The sequence below is a fragment of the Suncus etruscus genome, chromosome 6, assembly GCF_024139225.1.
Source record: "Suncus etruscus isolate mSunEtr1 chromosome 6, mSunEtr1.pri.cur, whole genome shotgun sequence".
Classification (NCBI taxonomy): Eukaryota; Metazoa; Chordata; class Mammalia; order Eulipotyphla; family Soricidae; genus Suncus; species Suncus etruscus.
In genome coordinates this window covers 93,986,200-94,008,957 of record NC_064853.1, presented here as the reverse complement: position 1 = coordinate 94,008,957, position 22,758 = coordinate 93,986,200, and the positions used below count along the sequence as shown (strand labels likewise).

Genomic DNA, 22,758 nt, shown 5'->3' with positions numbered 1-22,758 from the left:
GAGGGATCAGCATCTCCTCCCTTTCATTCCAGACAAGCCCAGCTCTGAGCAGGCAAGGAACAACATCATAAGCTCCTCTGCACAACATGGATGTAAGTGCTTCTGACAGCCTGATTCTGACACATGACCCACAAACTTGTAGAACCCCATCCCCACCTCCTCCTCAGCCACTGGTGAGTCTTGCACAACTCCCATTCAAGTTCGGGATGAAGGGAACTTGAGCCACTTCAATATGGAGCTGAGGCAGTGCCTCCTCCTGTTGGCTCTGGAGTCTGCGAAGTCGCATAGCATGCCTAGGCATGAGCTGCCTTGTTGAAACAATGCAAACTGGTTTTGTCCCCATTCTATGCACCCTGACCACACAGTAGGAGCCCAAGAAACAGCAACAGGACAGATCTGTGAAACCAGTTGATGGCCCTCCTATCTCTATCCCAATGCAATCTGAACCTGTCTTGGGGTTAGAGGCTTTGCTCCTCTCGTCTTGTCTGTCCGTCAAGTGGGCTCAGAGGCTCAAGGAAGATCCCTTGGGTGGCCAAAAGCCTCCCTTGGATAGGCAGAAGGCCACCAAGTCTGGATCTAAAGCAGCACTGATTCTGCCACTCTATGCCAGGGCAAAAGTGGGAGGCTGCCAGGAAGGAGTCAGGTGAGGAGGGGTGGGCAATCTTAGGCTCTTCCTACTTTGTCCTGGAGTCAGTCATTGACCTCTTCATCTCTTGGCTGGATCTGGATTCAACTGCTAGGTGGCCTCACCCCCAGCAACATTCCCACAGAACCAAGAGTCAGCGTCTCTGCTGGAGCAGTGGAATGAATACAGCAGTATGTGGTCGCTTTCAAGCAACACCAGGTTGTCTACCAGCAGGTAGCCTTGCAGAAAAACAATTAAAAGTACAAGTAAAGAGACAAAATCAAGTCCTGGATAGGCTGAACCTTGAAAAATACCAAGACACTTTTTATGACTGAAACCCAACTACAATTATATTTGTAATCAGGGTGTTTAACTAATTAAAAAAAGAAAATAAAATAGAAAAATACCAAGACAAGGTGTAGTATAAAATAGTAAAGAGACCCTTTGGATGGAGCTGTATGGTGATGGGATGAATGGAGGGGCTTTTCTCTGCTGTCCCAGCACCACGTGTCTCCAACCCCCACCAGCTGTTGGGTCTACCAGTTCAGGGTGACAGTAAGAAGAAAATCCACTCACATGCAGGCTTCTTCAGGAGATAACATCTTTATTTGCTCTGGCCAACATGTGTGGCCTATCATAACCATTTACACTGGATTCTTATTCAGCCCTGTATTCTAACTTGTCTTTCAGCCATCTCTCCTCTTGCTCCTTCTCCATCCTCCATCTATGCAAATCCCCTTTGCCCTTGAGGCCAAATTTTTTTGTTACCTACCAAAGACCCCACCCAGACATGGGCAGGTCTTTCTTGTAGGTAAGGTTACACAGGAGGAATGGGGATGGGGTTACACAAGGTAGATGTGGAGAAAAGTCCTATTGGATCTGAGGGAGATGCTGGAGAAAAAGAGGGTCTGCGTGCTCCTGGCAAAATGGCCTGGGACCCTCCCGTCTCATTCTTTCTGCTTCCTCACTTCTTCCTTCACCTTTAGGAAGTCATTCAAAAACTGTCCTTGGAGAAGGAAGAGCTGCAGGCCCAGCTGGAAAATGTGCAGCTGACCTAGGAGGAGTGTGAGTGGAGGGTCCCAGGAGTGAGAAGCCACCTTTGGAGAGTTAGGAAACAGGGCTTCCCAGAGAGGCAGTGCCAAGCAGACCCTGCCCCAAACCCCTTCCTACCTCCCTTGGTTTTCTGAGACCCTGGTGCTCCCCCACAGCAAGAGAAGTTGAATGAGTGGAAGAGGTGAAAGCAGTAGAGATGGAGGTGTAGGAAATGGAGATTAAGGTGTAGGAGGTGGAGATGGAGGGGTCAGAAATGATCAGCGGGGACATGGAAGAAGAGGAAATGAAGATGGAGGTAGTGGCAGAGACTGTGCAGTTGGAGGAAAAAACAGCCAACCTGGAGTCTGTCCAGAAGACTGGACAACAACGATGCCTCAGTAAGCCTGACATTGTTGAGGGACCAGGAGGAATGACTTCCCTGAGGGCACCCCACAAGCATACCACACCCTACCGCTTATACACAGATGCAAAGAACAACTGGAGCTGAGTCAGACTTGTGCTCAGAGCTGAGGAAAAAACCTGGAATTTCCATCAAGCATCAGAGGTCTGCATACCTCAGAAGATTTCGACATTGGGATGGAAGGCCAGAATGAAGCCCAGGATTTTCCCCTGACCCTAAACCAGGAAACAAGACAGGGGTGGGCTATATTATCCCATGAGATATTCCTGTTTTATACCTGTGGACCCTACCCCATTCAGATCTCCTTAATTTAACCCAACCCTGTCCTTCCTGCCCTCCTGCTCCCCGCCCACTTCTCACCTACCCACCCACCTTCCTTTTTTTTTCTTCCTCTTTTCTACCCTCCAACTCCATTCTGATGGAGGAAGGATCACTTATTGCTCTATGGGAACCATCAAAACCAATGTGCATAACACCCCAAACCTGCTAGAGGACCCAGATTACATTATTGGGCTTCATTCCCTGCTTGCATCCAGGTCTCCAACTGTCTCCTCCACACCGGGAGGTGAAACTTAAAAAATTTTTAAATGCCCCAAATTGCAATTGAACAGGGGGTAAAGACCCATGAAGATCACTGGGAATTAATGAGTTCTAAAAATAACCAGGACACCCCAAACTCCTGCCACACTTGGCAATAGGGTAATCATTTGGCAGGATAGAGAATAGAAGAGATGGGGAGAATAACACAATGCACTGGGAAGCCTGAAGCAGCTGTTACCCACAAACAGAAAGGATCTGGGCAAGTAGCCCTTGCTACAAGGAATATGTATACCCCAAGGAAACATGTTCAGGCAGAGGTAGATCACACACCCCATAGTAGCCCAGGCATTGTGACGATCTAGTATTCTCTAGAGAAGATCTGTGAAGTCCTGGGGCACAAAATTGTACTCCCAAATTGGCAAGTAGATTCAGGGGGCAGGAATGTCCTCCAGACACAGTACCTCAAACACAGGGACAAAAAGGTCTCCTGAATGGGACATCTTTTTCTGGGGGACTAATGTCCCCAAGATCAGCAACTGGATTGGGGAACAATGTCCTCCAAATTTAACATCTTAAAGAGGGGACATAATATGTCCCATAAATAGGGAACTTGAATCAGGGCAGGCAGCAATTTCCTCCAGATATGGTACATAAGCCACAGGGACTAAACTGTCTCCCAACTCAGCATTTTATCTCAGGGGCAGTAATGTCCCCCAATGGTGGTTTCTGAATCTGTTCAACAATGTCGCCCAAATGCCTTAAATTGGGTACAGAGAGTGTCACCCAAAATGGACACTTGACCCTGGGGAAAGAAATAGCTCCCCAACTGGGAATTCATTGGGGGACAGTAATGTCCCCCAATGGCAGTATTTAAGTCAGAGGACAATGTCTCCCAAATGCAGCATCTTAAATGGAAAGAGAGTGTCCCCCAAACCAGACACTTAAAACAACACTAACAGGTGAAATTGTTGTCGACCAACCCAGATGCCAATGTTGGGGGACATTAGATGCCCTGTTTGGAAGACCTTTTTTTTTTTTTTTTTTTTTTTTTTTGGGCCACACCCGGTAACGCTCAGGGGTTACTCCTGGCTATGTGCTCAGAAGTTGCTCCTGGCTTGGGGGACCATATGGGACACCGGGGGATCGAACCTCGGTCCGTCCAAGGCTAGCGCAGGCAAGGCAGGCACCTTACCTTTAGCGCCACCGCCGGGCCCCTGGAAGACTTTTTTTGTCCCTCTGGTTGGGATGCTGTGTCTCTGGAGGACATTCCTGCCCCCTCCCCCCGCATCTACATGCCAAGTTGGGAGTACAATTTTGTGCCCCTTCTCAGGTCTTCTCTAGAGAATACTAGATATTCACAAATGCTTGACTACTATGAGCTGTGTGATCTGCCTCTGCCCGAACATGTTTCCTTGGGGTACACATATTCCTTGTAGCAAGGGTTACCTGCCCAGATCCTTTCTGTTTGTGTTATCTCAGGGACAGTAATGTTGCTAATGCAACATCTGAATTGGGGGACAACAATGTCCCTTTATGTTAGCATTTCAAACACGGACAAAAAGTTCTCCCGAATGCCACATCTTTAACTGGTGACAGTAATGTTCCCCAACATTGGAATCTGAATCAGGACAACAATGTTCCCCAAATTAATACCTTAAATCAAGAACAGAAAGTGTCCCCAAACTGGACACTTGAAATAGGGCAGAAATATGTCCCCAATTGAACATTTTATCTGGGGGACAGTAATTTCCCCAATGTCAGCATTTGAATCAGGGGACAATAATGTCCCCCAAACTTGCACCTTGATCAGGGGATGGATAGGCCAGCCAAGCAGGATATTCATCGGGAGAAGAAATATTCCCCACTATGAGACACTTGAACTAGGGGGGCAGAAATGTCCCTTTTATGCACCATTTGAATCAAGGAACAGAAATCTGTCCCTAACTGGGCATCTATCTGGGAACAGAAATGTCCCCTCAAATCAATATCTAGATTGGGAGACAAACTAGTCCTCAAATCTCAGCACCTTTAGTCAGAGGGCAGCTCCTCTCTCTGGCCTGTCAGTCCCCTTTCAGCTATGATCAGCAACTCCTTCTCATGTAGAAGTTGGAGGCACTTAGAAGATAAGAATTCCTGCCTAATTTGGAGCTGTTCCAGGAGCTGCATGAAGCCATTGTTGCCTGCCTGTGCTTGCACCTTGAGTTCAACCTTATGTGCAGTGGTGGCCACCTCATCCAGCTGCATCCAGAGGTGCTCAGCAGCTGCTTCACCTGAAGTGCCATGTCCAGACTATCTTACACCTTCTCCTGTTCCTACTATGCCATGCCAGGCTCTTCTCCAGCTGCAGTGCCTTGTAGCTCTGGGCCAGTGTGTCTTGCACCTGTGTCAGGGCCATGCACAGGCCATTGAAGCCTGACTGCTTCTTTCGGGCCAACTGCTTCTGGACTTCCAGTCCCTTCACCTTTGGCAACAGGATGTGGGCTAGTTCAGAGGAAGAGCACTGCAGCTCCTGGATAGTGTTGTCTTTGGCCTTGGCCAGGATCCAGTTCTCCAGAACCAGCTTATGGACATGCTCTTGCAGGCAGTCCCGGTCCTCCCAGACCTCCTGACATTCAGCTTTCAGGCTGCTCTTGCTGAGCGGGGTCTTGTCCACCTGTGCCTGCAACCCTGCTTGAGTCTCCTGTAGTACTTTGTTCTCTACTTTGAGACTCAGCAGTAGCTCCTGCACCATGCCGGCCTCTGCTAGCAGCAGCTTTCTCTCAGCTGCCTATGCTTCCTGCACAGAAATGAGGTAAAAAAAAAAAAGAAAAAGAAAGAAAGAAAGAAAGAAAGAAAGAAAGAAAGAAAGAAAGAAAGAAAGAAAGAGAGAGAGAGAGAGAGAGAGAGAAAGAAAGAAAGAAAGAAAGAAAGAAAGAAAGAAAGAAGAGAAGAGAGAAGAAAGAGAAGAGAAAAGAAAGAAAGAAAGAAAGAAAAGAAAGAAAGAAAGAAAGAAAGAAAAAAGAAAGAAAGAAAGAAAGAAAGAAAGAAAGAAAGAAAGAAAGAAAGAAAGAAAGAAAGAAAGAAAGAAAAAGAAAGAAAGAAAGAAAGAAAGAAAGAGAAAGAGAGAGAGAAAGGAAAGAGAGAGAGAAAGGAAAGAGAGAGAAAGAAAGAAAGAAAGAGAGAAAGAAAGAAAGAAAGAAAGAAAGAAAGAAAGAAAGAAAGAAAGAAAGAAAGAAAGAAAGAAAGAAAGAAGAAAGAAAGAAAGAGAAAGAGAGAGAAAGGAAAGAGAGAAAGAAAGAAAGAGAGAAAGGAAGAAAGAAAGAAAGAAGAAAGAAAGAAAGAAAGAAAGAAAGAAAGAGAGAGAGAGAAAGAGAGAGAGAAAGAAAGGAAAGAGAGAGAGAAAGAAAGAAAGAAAGAAAGAAAGAAAGAAAGAGAAAGAGAGAGAGAAAGAGAGAAAGAGAGAAAGGAAAGAGAAAGAAAGAAAGAAAGAGAGAGAGAAAGGAAAGAGAAAGAAAGAAAGAGAGAGAGAAAGAGAGAAAGAAAGAAAGAAAGAAAGAAAGAAAGAAAGAAAGAAAGAAAGAAAGAAAGAAAGAAAGAAAGAAAGAAAGAAAGAAAGAAAGAAAGAAAGAAAGAAAGAAAGAAAGAAAGAAAAGAAAAGAAAAGAAAAGAAATGAGGTGAATACAAAAGGACCAGAGGGTACACACAGGAGCCAGGTGAGGGGAAACAAACCATGAATTATTTATGAGGAACATTCACATGCCTGAGTGCTTAATGGGTAGGAGGGAGGGAGGGGCAGAGGAAGGAAAGGGGGGAGAGAGGAAAGAAGGGAGGGAAGGAAGGAAAAAAGGAAGGGAGTGAGGAAGGAATGGAATGAGGAAGGAAGGAAAGAAGGAAGGGAGGAAAGAAGGAAGGAAGGAAAGAAGGAAGGGAGAGAGGAAGGAAGGAAGGAAGGAAGGAAGTAGGGAAGAAAGGAGGGAGGGAGAGAAGAAGATAGAGGAGGGCAAAAGATGGGAAGGAAAAGGGAAAGGAAGGATAAAAGATAGGAAAAGGGAAGAAAGCAAATAGGAGAAAAGATTTTCTTTCAAAATAGTTCGATTTCTAGGATTTATAATTGAGGGATTTCACATTTAAAATAAAAATTAAAAATTGTTTTTAGTTTCTGGGCACAAGCTTCAGTGCTCAAGGCTTATTCCTGGCTGGTTTGGGGAACCATATAGAATAAAGAAGATTGAATCAGGGCTGGCCACATGCAAGGCAAGTGCCTTGCCCACTTTAATTTGGACCCACTCCCAAATGAAGATTTTTGTTCTTTTTTTTTTTTGGCCACACCTAGTGGTGGTCAGGGTTTACTCCTAGCTCTTTGCTCCTGGCAAGCTAGATGGACCATAGGGGATGCTGGGATAGAACCTGGGCCAGCCGCTTGCAAAGCAAATGCCTTACCTGGATGACATTCTTCTGTAGCTGGGCCAGAAATTAGTCCAGCTCACTGGGATGTGTCAACTGCTCCACTTCCTGCCTGCACTGCAGCATCTCCACCTCCTGTTGGCAATCAAGCCTCATGCTTTCTATCTGTGTCTTGACCTCAGCACTCTTGGCCATGTTGGTGAAGAGAGGGGGCTTCTAAAGACCAGACAGCTCTGAAAAATTAGATCACCTATTACTCTTACCATAGTTCCAGAAAAAAGAAAGCCAAAGCACTTTACCTTTAGAAGCAAACACTGAACAATCAGGCCAAATGCTCCCATGAAAATCCTAAACAATTGCCTCCAGGAAGAAACTGCCCGTAACTGTAGTACAGGAAAATTCTGGCTTCAAACTTTGTCTGAACAGAACTTGCAACTAGCCCTTTCTCATCACTCATAGTTTATGGTCTGAAGTAAAATTGCATCAGGTAAAGAGTGCCACTGCAGCCCACAGAACAGACCTTTGGTGTTACCCACAGACAGGAAGAGCCTGCAGAGTGTCAAGGAGGAATCGTTGCACTGAATCATGTGGAAAACCGTGAAGGAAAAAGTTCATCCTAATAGATACCTTATAACCCAAATCCAATAAAATCAAAATATATAGGGTAGGTATTACAACTCTTATCATTATTATTATAATTATTTTAGTTTTGGGGCCACACCCAGCAGTGTTCAGGGATTATTTCCCTGCTCTGCATTCAGGAAACACTTCTGTTGGCTTGGGGATTATATGTGGTACAGGGGATCAAACCTGAATCCGTCTCTTGCAAGGCAAATGCTCTATTGCTGTGTTCTCGGTGGCCCCTACAACCCTTATTTTGACAGAGAATTTAGAAAGTGCAGAAAGGGTTCAGTAAGGACCAGAGTGATAGGACATCAGGTAGGGCCAGAGTTCAGTTCATGGCACCCCATATGGTCCCCAGAGTGAGCTCTCAATGCAGAATCAGGACTAAGCCCTGAACATAGCCGGGTGAAGACCAAACACCAAGAAAAAAAAGCAAGTTACTGTCTGAACCCATAGTGGGAAAGTAGAACTTTTCAACTTCAGAGCAATGCCTAGGACCCAGGGAACATTTCTATTGGGAAATACTGGTGTCCTTTTTATTATTGGCATGTTTTATTGAGGTAGCTGTATAGACAGGCAGCTTTGAGAAATGCTACCAAAGAACCAAGTGGTAAAACAGAGCTACAGGGGATGAGTGACAGCTGACGCCTGGAAGGGTCTTACTGGGAGCTTCAACTTCACCCCTTGGAGTTCTTGAGCTAGCATCTCCCAGAACTCCTCTTCACAATGGCTAGCTTCCATCTGTGCTGAAGTGTGGAAAGTTGCAGCAAGAAACAGCAGGACTCCAGTAGGGCCTGCAGCCGGCCGGCATGTTCGAGGAGGGCAGTTGCTGTCGGTTGTGGCTCTGGACATATCTGTGAGGCCTCGGAGGAGCTCCACGACTCCCCCATAAAGCCAGGTCAGGGCTTCTGAAGTTCCTTCCTCTAGTGCCCACGCTGTGAGGTTGAGGCAGCCCTGGGAGGAGGCACTGCCCAAGGCCTCACCTTGCTTCCCGAGCACTTGGATCCCACAGCAGCACCTCGAGTAGTAGCACGTTCGGGTAGATGTGAAGCCCTAACGAAGGTCTGGCTGGGCGCGGTCACGTGAGTACTGGTCACTTGCACCTGGCTGGGCGCGGTCACGTGAGTACTGGTCACTTGCACCGGCATGGTGTCACATCGCGGCTGGAAGCCAGAACCTGCTGAAGGTGTCCAGAGTCCTAGCTCAGCATTGAGCAGTTTGTTTCCTCCTGCCTCCAGGCCCCTGAGGCATCCTGACCCTTGAACTGTGTCCCCAGTTGCAGTTAAACAGCTTTCATGAAATTAGGAAATAGAGGACAGAGCCGGATGTGGCCCAAAACTAAGGGAAAAAAAAAAAGAAATTGATATATCTAGAAGTTTCTAAGAGAGATGGATCCCATAATGCTTGTTTGATAAGAGAATTAAAATAAATGTGACATAGCAGTTGTTTTCATTGGCAAAACGAAATAAGTTTCTTCTAGTAGATACAGATATTTGCTCCAATTTTAAAACTTCTTTATACATGTTGGTGAAACCATTCTTTTCGATGGGGGCAGACCCAGCAGCTCTCAGGAGTTACTCCTGGCTCTGCTCTCAGAAATTACTCCTGGCAGGCTCACAGAACCATGTAGGATGGATGCTGGGATTGAGCCCCGGGTCTGCCACATGCAAGTAAACGTCTACCCACTGGGCTATCTCACTGGCCCTGTGAAACAATTCTTTTTTTTTTTTTTTTACTGTGAAACAATTCTTATTAGAATGCTTATTTCTGGGGCCGGAGAGATAGCATGGAGGTAAGGCGTTTGCCTCTCATGCAAAAGGTCATTGGTTCGAATCCCGGCGTCCCATATGGTCCCCCGTGCTCGCCAGGAGCGACTTCTGAGCATGGAGCCAGGAGTAACTCCTGAGCACTGCCGGGTGAGACCCAAAAACCAAAAAAAAAAAAAAAAAAAAGAATGCTTATTTCTGGGCCCGGAGAGATAGCACAGCGGCGTTTGCCTTGCAAGCAGCCGATCCAGGACCAAAGGTGGTTGGTTCGAATCCCGGTGTCCTATATGGTCCCCCGTGCTTGCCAGGATCTATTTCTGAGCAGACAGCCAGGAGTAACCCCTGAGCACCGCCCGCTGGGTGTGGCCCAAAAACCAAAAAAAAAAAAAAAAAAAAAAAAGAATGCTTATTTCTGGGGCTGGAGCCATAACACAGCAGTAGGGAGTTTGCCTTGCCAGAGGTTAACCTAGGTTCGATTTCCAGTATCCCATATGATCCCCCCTTCCCCGGAGCTTGCCAGGAACGATTTCTGAGAGCAGAAACAGGTGTAACCGCTGAGTGCTACCGGGTGTGACCCAAAAATACAAAATACAAAAACAACAGAATGCTTATTTCCAAAAGTTTCAACTGAATACAGATACTTCACTTTCAAGCACACTGTGATCATCTTCAGGGAAATACATCAAAAGCATATATAGATGTTTGCACCAAGCCCTCTCCAGAGACCAACTTTTTTCTCAAATGAGATGTCAGCTGAGTCGTGAAAGAACAGCCACAAAGTAGAAAGCTGCTCAGAAAGCTCCCCTCAGACTTCCCTATCTTCCTTAGAAGGCCTGTAACAGCTGAGTACATACCCCTTAAAGTTATAGTATCAGTTAGTGCTTTGAATCTCTGGAAAATTTCATTTGTTTGATGCTGTCATTCCTATAGTAATGCACCATCTTAACAGAATGGACAGCTAACAAGATCTTACTGCCATTATATTATTGACTTAGTGACTTCATAAATACATAATACATAAATACAATAATTTTGACAAATGTTTGTTATTTTACATTTTTCTCTTTTTAAACTATCTTCCTTTTTATTCCTAATTGTTCCTATGTTTTTAGTCACTTTGCTTTCACTTATCTGAAAATAAATGTATTATAATCAACTATATGATGCATTTTCATAAAATAAATTTCAAAAAGCATATATGTATATAGAAGTTCTTGTACATGTAACCTTCAAGATACTATATTTCTGGGGCTGGAGAGATAGCATGGAGGTAAAGCGTTTGCCTTTCATGCAAGAGGTCATCGGTTCGAATCCCAGCATCCCATATGGTCCCCTGTGCCTGCCAGGAGCAATTTCTGAGCATGGAGCCAGGAGTAACCCCTGAGCACTGCCGGGTGTGACCCAAAAACCACAAAAAAAAAAAAAAAAAAAAAAAAAAAAAAAAAAAAAAAGATACTATATTTCTTACTTTTGACATCATCTAAAGACAATCAACAGAATAGAAATACATTCAAACTAGTTGATACATTGCTGATGCAAGTTGAGGTCCTTCATTTTATTTTTGTGATAAAATCCACAATCATTAATGTGGAATTTCTCATCATATATTCACCTAAAAGCACAGTGAAATAAAAGCAACTTTGGAAAGACTTTAGATTAGTTACTTTAGGTGTTTAACAGGTAATTTATTCTTTAAATCATTGGTAGATGGAGATTTCTAGTAGAGAATCAAAATCTTTTTGGAGGAAAACATTCCTATTATTTGTATCTGAAAAAAAACTAAAAAAACATTTTAGATCCTTGCTTGTTCCTCAAAATATATATGCCATATCAAAGATAAAATTATGCAAAACACTGCCAACCAAACCCCGATGTAGATTTCAGTGGGGGCAGCAGAGATTACAAAATGTCCTCAAAGGGGCCGGAGAGATAGCATGGAGGTAGGGCGTTTGCCTTTCATGCAGGAGGTCATCGGTTTGAATCCCGGCGTCCCATATGGTCCCCCGTGCCTGCCAGGAGCAATTTCTGAGCCTGGAGCCAGGAATAACCCCTGAGCACTGCCGAGTGTGACCCAAAAACCACAAAAAAAAATGTCCTCAAAGCAGTGGGGTACCTGCCCCCATCCTGACCTGCTTCATAACTTAAATCATTGTTACACAGAAGTATATTAACCTGAAAAAAAGGCACTACTAGAGGTGCTCAGGGGCTATTCCTGGCTCTGTGCTCATAAATTGCTCCTGGCAGGCTCAGGGGATTATATGGGGTGTTAAGGATCATACCCTGGTCTGTCTCGGGTCAGCAGCATGCAAGGCAAATGTCCTTCCGCTGTGCTATTGCTCTGGCCCCTGACTCCAGATTTTATAAGGATTCTATCAAGCTTAGCTTTCATTTCAACAGCTCAGTTTATTATCATTGTTTGAATTTTATTTTTGATTTTTGGATCACACCCACCTGTGCTCAAAGGCTACCTCTGTTCTTTAATTGGCAGTCACTCCTAGCAGTGCTGAAGGCGGGGGGTAATGAAGCAATGAAGCTCAGGGAGCAAACTCAGCCCACCTGCATGCAAAGCATGCATTCAGCATATTGAGCAGCTCCATTTTTTAGATTGAACAGTTAGAGTTGTTTGTTTTTGGTTTTTGGGTCACACCCGGCAGTAACCCGGGGTTACTCTGGGCTCTATGCTCAGAAATCGCTCCTGCAGGCTGGGGGACCATATGGGATGTCGGGATTCGAAACACCATCCTTCTGCATGCTAGGCAAATGCCCTACCTCTATGCTATTTCTCTGGTCCCAGACAGTTAGGTTTTAGAATGATTTTTTTAAAGAATGTTTGCAGGGTTAGTTAATGTTTGGCATTGAATTTGGTCACCAATTTTTTTTGGAAAGTCTAACCTCTTAGGGAGGCAGCTCTGTAGGTTCTAAGGGGAAGATATTTTAGCATCGCTAAATCTAACAGTACTGCAAATACTATTGTTGCTAGCAACTAGACTTCTTTTTTTGCCTTATCTTGCCCCTTTCTGGCCAGTTTATGTCCCTGCATATCTGAACTGGTAAAACCCCAGCCTGTACTGCCATCTCACTTTTGAGTTCTCCCTTTAATACCCGACAAAAATCTCAAAATGTTTTTTGTTCGTTTATTTCCTTTGGTGGGGATGGGGACACACATCCAGTGGTGCTCAAGGCTTACTACTGGCTCTGGACTAAGGGATCACTCCAGTCTAGACGAGAGGATCATATGAAGTCCCGGGGATTGAACCTAAATTGGCTGCAGGCAAGGGAAATGCCCTCCCCACTGTGCTCTCTCCAGCCTGAATCTCAGATTATTTAAACATTGTGTCTCTAAACAATTGTCATCCAAAATAGGGAAGAATAGAGAGGTGTACAAGGGTCTAGGGATATCACACACACACACACACACACACACACACACACACACACACACACACACACACACGCACATATTGGCAGCATAAGCCACGAGTTTGAACTCATTTTTATTTTTGGCCCTGCTTTTTGCAATTCCTGGAACCACAAGTGTGGATGCTCATGGCATAGCATCTAAGTATGCAAATATCACAGCTGAGTCTGTGAGCCCTAAACATCATCACATAAAAGGAAAAGTGAAAAAGAATCCCAAAAATTCGTAATGAGAGAGGGGCCGATATATAACTCAGTGGTAGAGCACTTACTCTATAAGTATTGAGAGACTGGGTTTGATCCCAGCACACCCTCTCTCTCTTTGTATATACATGTATATATACATATATGTGTGTACGTATGTACATATATATAAGGATAAGAATATTAAGAGAAGGAAAGGTCTAATCTTTGGCCACTGCATCAAAAATTATTTTCTATTTACAAAATTGGTTTTGGGGGCCCGGAGAGATAGCACAGCGGCATTTGCCTTGCAAGCAGCCGATCCAGGACCAAAGGTGGTTGGTTCGAATCCCGGTGTCCCATATGGTCCCCTGTGCCTGCCAGGAGCTATTTCTGAGCAGACAGCCAGGAATAACCCCTGAGCGCCGCCAGGTGTGACCCAAAAACCAAAAAAAAAAAAAAATTGGTTTTGGATCACATCTGACAATGCTCAGAGGTTACTCTAGCCCTGTATTCAGAAATCACTCTTGGTGAGGCTCAGGGAACCACATTGGACTTCTGGCCGCTTGCAAGGCAAACACCTTACTCAATACACGTTTTCTCTGGTCCCTGCATCAGCATTTTAATGAATCAAAGGAAAATAGATGTCTGTTCCTTGGAAATCTGAGATCATATAGTAAATAAAGACATATTTTGGGGGAATCTATGTAATCTTGCTACAAGAACTCTTTCCCATCTATTTTTGACTGGACTTGAATTATATGTTGAGTGTTTGGGCCAGATAGATATTACTATGGGTAAGGTGCTTGCCTTGTGATAATGACTGTTGTTTATTTTTTATTTTGGTTTTCAATTGCGCCGCTGAGACTTAGGGCTTACTCCTACATCTACATTCAGGGCACATTCCTGGCGGTACTTGGGGAACCAAATGTGGTGCTAAGGACTGAACCTGGGTTGGCCATGTGTATGGCAAGTGTCGTACCGGTTGTACTATTGCCCCAACTCTGATTCTTGTTCTATCCTCAACCAGGATGGCTCAATTTTCTCCACATTCAACTCCAACCTCAAAATGGAGGGGCTACTATGTCAGCTTTGCAAGCAGGCAGTCCAGGTTCAACCCATGGCACCAATTCTTCCCCACGAAGAGATGTCCAGAGAGTGTGACTTCTTTCTCTGCCTGTGGCAGCAAGAAAAGATCCTTTAGCAGGACTTACCCATATTTGGGCCTTCATCTTATTTGTTTAAGCTGCAGGTCTAGGGGATTTCTTTGGGCAGCCAAGTAAAATAAAATGCAAAGCTACCAGCAAAACTGCCTCCATTTGATCTGAAGGAAGAGGGCTGGATCTTTCAAGGTTGCTGGCTTGCTCACCATTTCCATTGAAATGGTAGAAACTCGGGCCCGGAGAGATAGCACAGCGGCGTTTGCCTTGCAAGCAGCCGATCTAGGACCAAAGGTGGTTGGTTCGAATCCCGGTGTCCCATATGGTCCCCCGTGCCTGCCAGGAGCTATTTCTGAGCAGAAGCCAGGAGTAACCCCTGAGCATCGCTGGGTGTGGCCCAAAAACCAAAAAAAAAAAAAAAAAAAAAAAAAGAAATGGTAGGAACTCCCAAGCTCAGTGTTAGCCAGTTGCCAGGCAAACTCACTGCATAATCAACATGCATCTGGCATTGTCACTCAGATTCTCAGGGATGGTTATCCTGCTACTAGTGGAAGCATTAAAAGATTTTGTCTCCGGTCCCAGCGAGGTGGCGCTAGAGGTAAGGTGTCTGCCTTGCAAGCGCTAGCCAAAAAAGAACTTCGGTTCGGTCCACCGGCGTCTCATATGGTCCCCCCAAGCCAGGGCCAATTTCTGAGTGCTTAGCCAGGAGTAACCCCTGAGCATCAAATGAGTGTGACCCGAAAAACCAAAAAAAAAAAAAAAAAAAAAAGATTTTGTCTCAGATTCTAGCTGGCAGTTTCCTGTTTCCCACAAGCCATTACAAGTTATTAACTTGCAAAGTAGATAAAAACAAATCCCAGACTTTCACTTTCCAAAAAAACAAACAAGATACCACAAGTGCCCACTGAGAATATTCCAGCCCTTCTCTTGGTGTACCACATGTTTTCTGAAAATGTCTTTCCTGCCTCCCCCTCAGATCTCAACTGTATTCTTTCTCCCTATCCCTAAGCTCCCATAGCACCTTCTACATATGTTGTAATCACAGAACTTCTTGCTTGTCATTGCTTGTAACTGTCCATTTTTCAATTTGAGGGTCACACCCAGTGATTCTTAGGAGCCATCAGGACTATAACTGGTGGATTATTCACTGCTTGAGATCAAAACTAGGCCCTGATGGGCTGGAGAATGTTTGGGTGTTAGCCTGGCCAAACCTGTGTGGCCAACCTGGTTCGATCTCCAGCATCCCATGTAGATCCTAAAGCACCACCAGGAAAGATTCCTGAGTGCAGAGCCAGTAGTAAGCCCATAGCACATCAGGATGTGGCCCACCCCCTAAAAAAACTGTACAGCCTTGCATCTGATAGGCATGTGTTCCACTGTAAAATCACCCATGCACTGTATCTTCAGTCCCAGGTGAATGAGTCTGAATCAGGGTCGAACAAGAAACTATCCAGAGCAGGCTGAGGGTAAAACACGTGTAGTCTGGCAGTCTTCTACCTAGTATAGAGCTCCTCCTGCCTGCCAGACTACTGGTTTTTTTTGTTTGTTTGTTTTTGTTTTTGGGTCACACCCGGTGGTGCTCAGGGGTTACTCCTGGCTGTCTGCTCAGAAATAGCTCCTGGCAGGCACGGGGGACCATATGGGACACCGGGATTCGAACCAATCACCTTTGGTCCTGGATCGGCTGCTTGCAAGGCAAATGCCGCTGTGCTATCTCTCCGGGCCCAGACTACTGTTTTTATTGAGTACAGGGACCACCACTGGGTGAGGCAGTAAACTCACCCAGGTTTACAAGTAAGACAATCTCTATTTGGGGGTAAATTCAAGTTGTAAACAAACATACAAAGAAACCAGGATGATCTTTGTTTTAGGTATAATAAGGTGTAACCTAACATTCTACTACTTGAGTTAAACCGCTGGCCCCTAAACAGCCTGCTCTTTTTATGCCTATAGAGCAGGGTGCCTGTGAGATCAGAGATAGTTTCTAAAATCCATCCCATGATATAGGTGGTGGGATACTTGCCTTACATGTGGTCTATTCTAGTTAGATCCCTAGTACCACATATGGTCCCCTGAGCTTAGCCAGGCATGATCCTTATGCACAGAGTTGGAAGTAGCACAGTAGGATGTGTCCCCAAATAATTATAAACTATGTCTCAAGTTGACTGTGTCCACCACAATGATTACCACTGTGAGTGAATTCAAAGTTAAAAAAAGAGGGATCTCTGAGAGGTTCAACATTGAGCCAGGACAGGGCATAGTGAGTTCTGCTCTTCCATCTGAAGAAGAACTTGAGCAACTTTACTACTCTCCCCAAGTAATAATGCAGCCCCTGAAAAGAGAATTATACTTTAATGTGATGCAGACTGTGTACTATGGCTGAGAACTGTGAAAGTTTAAGGTGTTAGAAACATATCTTAGATCAAAGCTGTCTTCCACAAGCTAACAGAGTAGATAGATCCATTGTCTGATGATTTTTCAGTGAATGCAGGCATCTCTACAATCATGCTACATCAGTTGGTGTGAATGACTCAAGTTGCAGAAGGAAAAAAATGTTTTTACACATTCAGAAATGACACATTGGGGCCAGAGCTATAGCAAAGTGGGTAGGGCATTTGCTTTGCACACGGCCGAGTCGGGTTTGATCCACCGCAGTATCCCCTATGGTCCCCCGAGTCTGCCAAGATTGATTCCTGAGTGCAGAACCAGGAGTAGTAACTCCTGACTGCTGCCAGGTGTGGCCAAAAAAAAAAAAAAAAAAAGAAAAAGAAAAAGAAAAGAAAAGAAAAAGAAGTGGCAATTTTTTTTTTTTTTTTTGGTTTTTGGGCCACACCCGGCGGTGCTCAGGGGTTTCTCCTGGCTGTCTGCTTAGAAATAGCTCCTGGCAGGAACAGGGGACCATATGGGACACCGGGATTCGAACCAACCACCTTTGGTCCTGGATCGGCTGCTTGCAAGGCAAACACCGCTGTGCTATCTCTCCGGGCCCAGAAGTGGCAAATTTTCTGCTTGAAAAGGAGGAAAATTATCTTTCTCAGAATAGATTTATAGTCTAGATGAGCTATGGGTGGATAAATACAAATCAGAAACTTGGCATGAACTAGCTATGTATACAAAGAACATTGAAGAAGTTGAAAACTGGTCAAAGTTAAAAAAAAAAAAGAAAAGAAACTCAGTTTTATTAAAGAAAATTATTGAATGACAAACTGAACCACAAAGTTTTCTGAGACTGACCTACCCTCAGAGATTTGGTCTCAGTTTATATTGCTGCACATACTGAAAGAACACACTGTTCCTTCTGGAATAAGGAAAAACAAAACATGCAATTTATGTATGTGCAAAGCAAAATAGTTTTGTTGTTTTGTCGGGGAGGGTTTGGACCACACTCAGCGGCACTCGGGTGACTCCTGCTCAGGGGTTACTCCTGGTTCTGCGCTCAGAAATTATACCTGGCAAGCTTAGGGGACCATATGGGATGTCAGGGATTGTACCTGGGTACGTCCTGGTCAGCCAAAGTAAGCACTCTACCTATTGTGCTATCGCTCTGGCCCAGTTTTGTTAATTTTGGTTTGGGGGCCACATCAGTGGTGCTCAGGTTTCTCCTGTCTCTATACTCAGAAATTTCTACTGGTGGACTCAGGAGACCACACAGGATGTTGGGATCAAATCTGAGTTGGTCATGTACAAAGCAAGGGTACCCATTGTATTATAGTACCCATTATGCTATAATAGGTTCCAGCCCCAGCAAACTAGTTGTTTTGGTTTATTTGTTTATTTGTCTGTGGGCCACACCCAGTGATGCTCAGAGGCTACTCCTAGTTCTGTGCTCAGGATTAGGGGGACCAAATGGTACGCGGAGGATCAAATTCAAATCAGCCTCATACCAGGCAAATGCCCTACCTGCTGTGCTCCACCTTTTTGCTTTTGTTTTGGAGCTGCACTAGCAATGCTCAGGGGTTACTTCTGGTGGTGCTCAGGGACCATATGGGATAGCGGGTATTGAACTAGGGTTAGCTGCATGCAAAGCAAACACCTTGCCCTCTGTACTATCGCTCTGGCCTCTCCAGAAAATTTGTTTTGTTAAAATGAATTTACTTAGAAATGTGTGAGGGGAAAGAGCGGAATACATGTTCAAGAGAAAAAAGATTTCTTCAAAGCTGAGAGAGAGAGAGAGAGAGAGAGAGAGAGAGAGAGAGAGAGAGAGAGAAAGAGAGAGAGAGGAGAAAGGAGAGAGAGGAGAGAGAGGAGAGAAAGTTGGAGACATCTCACATTTTTTGGGGTCACACCTAGCTGCACTCAGGGGTTACTTCTGGCTCTACGCTCAGAAATTGCTCCTGGCAGGCACAGGGAACCATATGAGATGCCGGGATTGGAACCATCATCCTTTTGTATGCAAGGCAAACGCCTTAACCTCCATGCTAGACATCTCACATCTAATATAATCTGCTATGTCAAGGAGATGTTTTTTTTTTGTTTCTTTTTGGGTCACACCCAGAGGCTCTGCTCAGAAATTGCTCCTGGCTGGCTTGGGGGACCATACGGGGTGCCAGGATTCAAACCACTGTTCATACTGGTTTGGCTACATGCAAGGCAAGTGCTCTACTACTGTGCTATCTCTCCAGCCCGTTTTGTGACATTCTTTTTTTTTTTTTTTACATTCTTGATCAATGATAAATACGTGTATTAGGATCCGAGCAGATAATCTGAGAATCAAAGACCACCTCTGATAATGTAAAATGAAAAAGGGAGTTTATTCCAGCTAGCTGGGGCACTCTATCATAAGACAAAGGCCCTGTATGAAACTAACAGGCAGGTTATATAGAGTTAATAGGCTTCAGAAGGCTAAGTATTTCATTGGTTGAAACAGTTTTTCCACAGTATACATAATTGGTTCAATTTTCATTTTTATTTCCTGCATCCATCCCTTACACAGGTGTCACACGTCTCATTTAAGACCTAATCCCCCTCCCCCTCCTTATCTGGTATGATACTGTTTGGGCTGAAAAACAGAATGGCCTTCATAACAAGGAGGCTTTGGCCTGGGAATTTGAGGGCGAGCGGTATCTGAGAAGGAAGGGGAACGAGATAAATAAACTTTGAAGCTGCTACAGGTTTGATGCTTATTATACCTTCAAGGTCTGGGAAACTTTTAAGAAACTTCAGGGCTTACTCCTAGCTCTATGCTCAGGGGTCACTCCTGGCAGCTTGGATGACCATGGGGTGCCAGGGTTGGAACTAAGGTCAGCTGCTTACAAGGCAAGCATCTTACTCACAGTATTATCATTTTGGACCCATATGCATTTATTATGCCTTGTGCCCAATTAGCACCACATTCATTTCATAAAATCCTAACACTTATCAACCTATATTGCCAGGCAATATTTTTGTGGACAAAAAACAACTCCTCCTGTTTGTTGGTTAAAGAGGTCTCTGCTCTAAAAATTCTGCAGAGCCACTTCAGAGTTGGAGTCCACAGTGTGGATTTGGGGACATGGCTCAGTGGACTGCTCTGGATGCTTGTCTGACCCTTCGCACTCTATGGTCCTTTGAGCACTGTAAGGCAAGGACCTCCCCCGCCCCAGCATCATGCCAGTAACAGACAATAAGTACTATAGGGTATGTCTCCCTGCTAGATTATTTTCCATGAAGAAGATGCAGGTAGGAACAGGAAAAATGTTCCCAAGAGGACATGAACCTGTGGCATCTGTACCATTGCTAGCAGAAGCAGGAGATGGTGCCAAACACACCTCCAGTTCTTTGAGTAGCCAATGACCTTCCTTACAACAACCTGAGGTCCTGACTCCTTCCCATACAACTCTGAGTTGACTAAATTCTCACACACACGTTCTTCCTTTTATTACTTTTGAAAGGTGGCAGAATAGAAGAGGCGGAGGCAGAGACATTTGACCAACTGAGGTCTCTATTTGGAAGAGAGCACTCCTGGATGAAGTATGACAGCTCCTGCACAGTCATCACTCTGCCAGAGTTGTGCCTGCCTGCATTCTGCAGTGGGATTAGATAGCTGCCTCTGGTGGGAAAGAGTATAGGGGCAGGAAAAGGTATGTGCTGACATGTTCTTAAATTGTAAAGTGATAAAGTGCTAAGCATGAGAGGCTGATAGTACAGTGGGTAGAGCTTTTGCTTTGCATGTAACTAAACTGGGTTTGATTTCCGGCATCTCATAGGGTCTCCTGAGCAATGCCAGGAATATTTTATTTTTTGTGGGTGCTACACCTGGTGGTGCTCAGTGGGGGGGGGGGTTACTCCTAGCTTTGTGCTCACAAATAATTCCTGGTAGGTTCTGGGGTTATCATATGGGATGCTGGGAATTGAACCAATCTGTCCCAAGTCAGCCATGTGCAAGTATCCTACCACCGTGCTCTCTCTCCCTCCCCCCAGGAGTATTTTCTGAATGCAGAGCAAGGAATAAACCTTGAGCATCGCCTGATGTGATCCCCAAACAAAGCCAAAACAGTTCCTGCTCTGATCACTGTTGTCTTTGTACTCTTGTGAAAACTCCCATGTACTTGTTAAAAAAACATGTTTTTCTCGGGCCCGGAGAGATAGCACAGCGGCGTTTGCCTTGCAAGCAGCCGATCCAGGACCAAAGGTGGTTGGTTCGAATCCCGGTGTCCCATATGGTCCCCCGGGCTGCCAGGAGCTATTTCTGAGCAGACAGCCAGGAGTAACCCCTGAGCAATGCTGGGTGTGACCCAAAAACAAAAAACAAAAAAAAAAAACAAAAAAAGGGGCTGGAGAGATAGCATGAAGGTAAGGTGTTTGCCTTTCATGCAGGAGGTCATCAGTTCAAATCCCGGAGCCCCATGTGGTCCCCTGTGCCTGCCAGGAGCAATTTCTGAGCCTGGAGCCAGGAATAACCCCTGAGCACTGCCGGGTGTGACCCACAAAACCCCCCCCCCCAAAAAAAAAAACCCAAAAACAAAACAAAACATGTTTTTCTTCCATTAATATGATGGTTTAATTTTCTGACCTAACCAAGAAAACTAAGAAGGTGGAGAAAAACTTTTTCTTTCTTGAAGGTGAGGATCCAGACTGGTTAGCTAGGTTGAAGCCAGAAAGAAGAGAAAGACTTTAGAAAAAGTTATTAAGTATGATTGCAGGTAGAGTATGGAGGGGCCCATGGATTAGAAGAAAATAAGGCAACTGTATGGTGAACAAGTTTGCATTTCAGTTAGAAACTTATTTTTTATTTAAGATTAAAAAAAAGATTTGAAAAAAATTTTTGGGTCTGTTTTTGGGTCATCATGGCTTACTTCTGTTTCTGCACTCAGGGATCACTGATAGGGCTTAGGAGCCTGAACAGGGTTGGCCAAATGCAATGCCCTATTTGCTGTGCTCTGTGCCCTCCCCTTATTTGAAATTTTTTTTGTTTTGAAGCTACACCCAGCAGTTCTTGGGGGTTCATTCTGGGTAATAATCCACAGACTATGCACAAGGGTTCATACATTGGCTTCCTGCATGGCTTCATTCTGTTGTGCTGTGTTTCCTGCCCCAGATTTTGTTTCTAAGGTGTCTTTCTCAGGGCTTGAGAATTTGGCTCAGGTATGAGGCCAAGAGTTCGATCCCCTAGTCCTACCAGATCTGAGCCCCAGTTGTGAGTCAGCATGTGTGGGGCCTTCCTGGACATCACAAGAAAGGGGTCATGGGGGGGGGCAGGATGGGGAAAGGTGTATTTTTAGTTTGTTTTGTTGGGGGCCACACAGACGGCACTCAGAGGTTACTCCTAGCACCTGGGTTCAGAAAATCATTCCTGGCTAGCTTGAGGAACCATAAAGTATAATAGGAGATGGAACCCGGATCGGCCACGTGCAAGGCAAATGCCCTCCCCAATGTGCGATATAGCTCAGATCCCCAAAAATGTCTTTTTTTTTTTTTTTTTTTTTGGTTTTTGGGCCACACCCAGCGGTGCTCAGGGGTTACTCCTGGCTGTCTGCTCAGAAATAGCTCCTGGCAGGCACGGGGGACCATATGGGACACCGGGATTCGAACCAACCACCTTTGGTCCTGGATCGGCTGCTTGCAAGGCAAACGCCGCTGTGCTATCTCTCCGGGCCCGCCAAAAATGTCTTTTAAAGTGTGTCCTAACCTGAAATGGTGAGCTGCAGAAAAGACAACAATTAAAGAACAACAATCAATGACAACAATTAAAGAAACATTGCATTGCAATGTTGCTTCTTTCTCTCCTCTATAACCACACACACACACACACACACACACACACACACACACACACACACACACACACACACACACACACACACACACACTAAAACAGTGTTAACATCTATGTCAAGTATGTTTGTGCAGGGTTAACCACAATCACTCGGTCCAGGCATTAGTCAATACACGCTCGTTTTCGCTTTGGTTGTTTTATTTTGTTTTGTTCCCTTTCCCAACACCCCCAGGACCTCTAGCAGGTTCAGGTTCAGCGTTTAGGATAGGTGGAGGATTGGGGGCGGGGGTGGGGGGGGAAGAACAGATGCTCTCCGAGATTCCGATCTTTAGCTGTTCCGAGGCTTCCGGCGGCGGCGGCGGCCAATAGGCCTTCGCCATACGGGGGCGCTCTAAGCTACGGCCGGCGCTCT

General features: G+C 45.0%; 1 protein-coding gene across 1 annotated transcript in view; it reads right to left on the bottom strand.

Moving 5' to 3' along the window:
- DVL3 (dishevelled segment polarity protein 3) overlaps positions 1-22,758 on the bottom strand; it is a 324,867-nt gene that overhangs the window by 301,695 nt on the left and 414 nt on the right. The gene's annotated exons all lie outside the window — the stretch shown is intronic.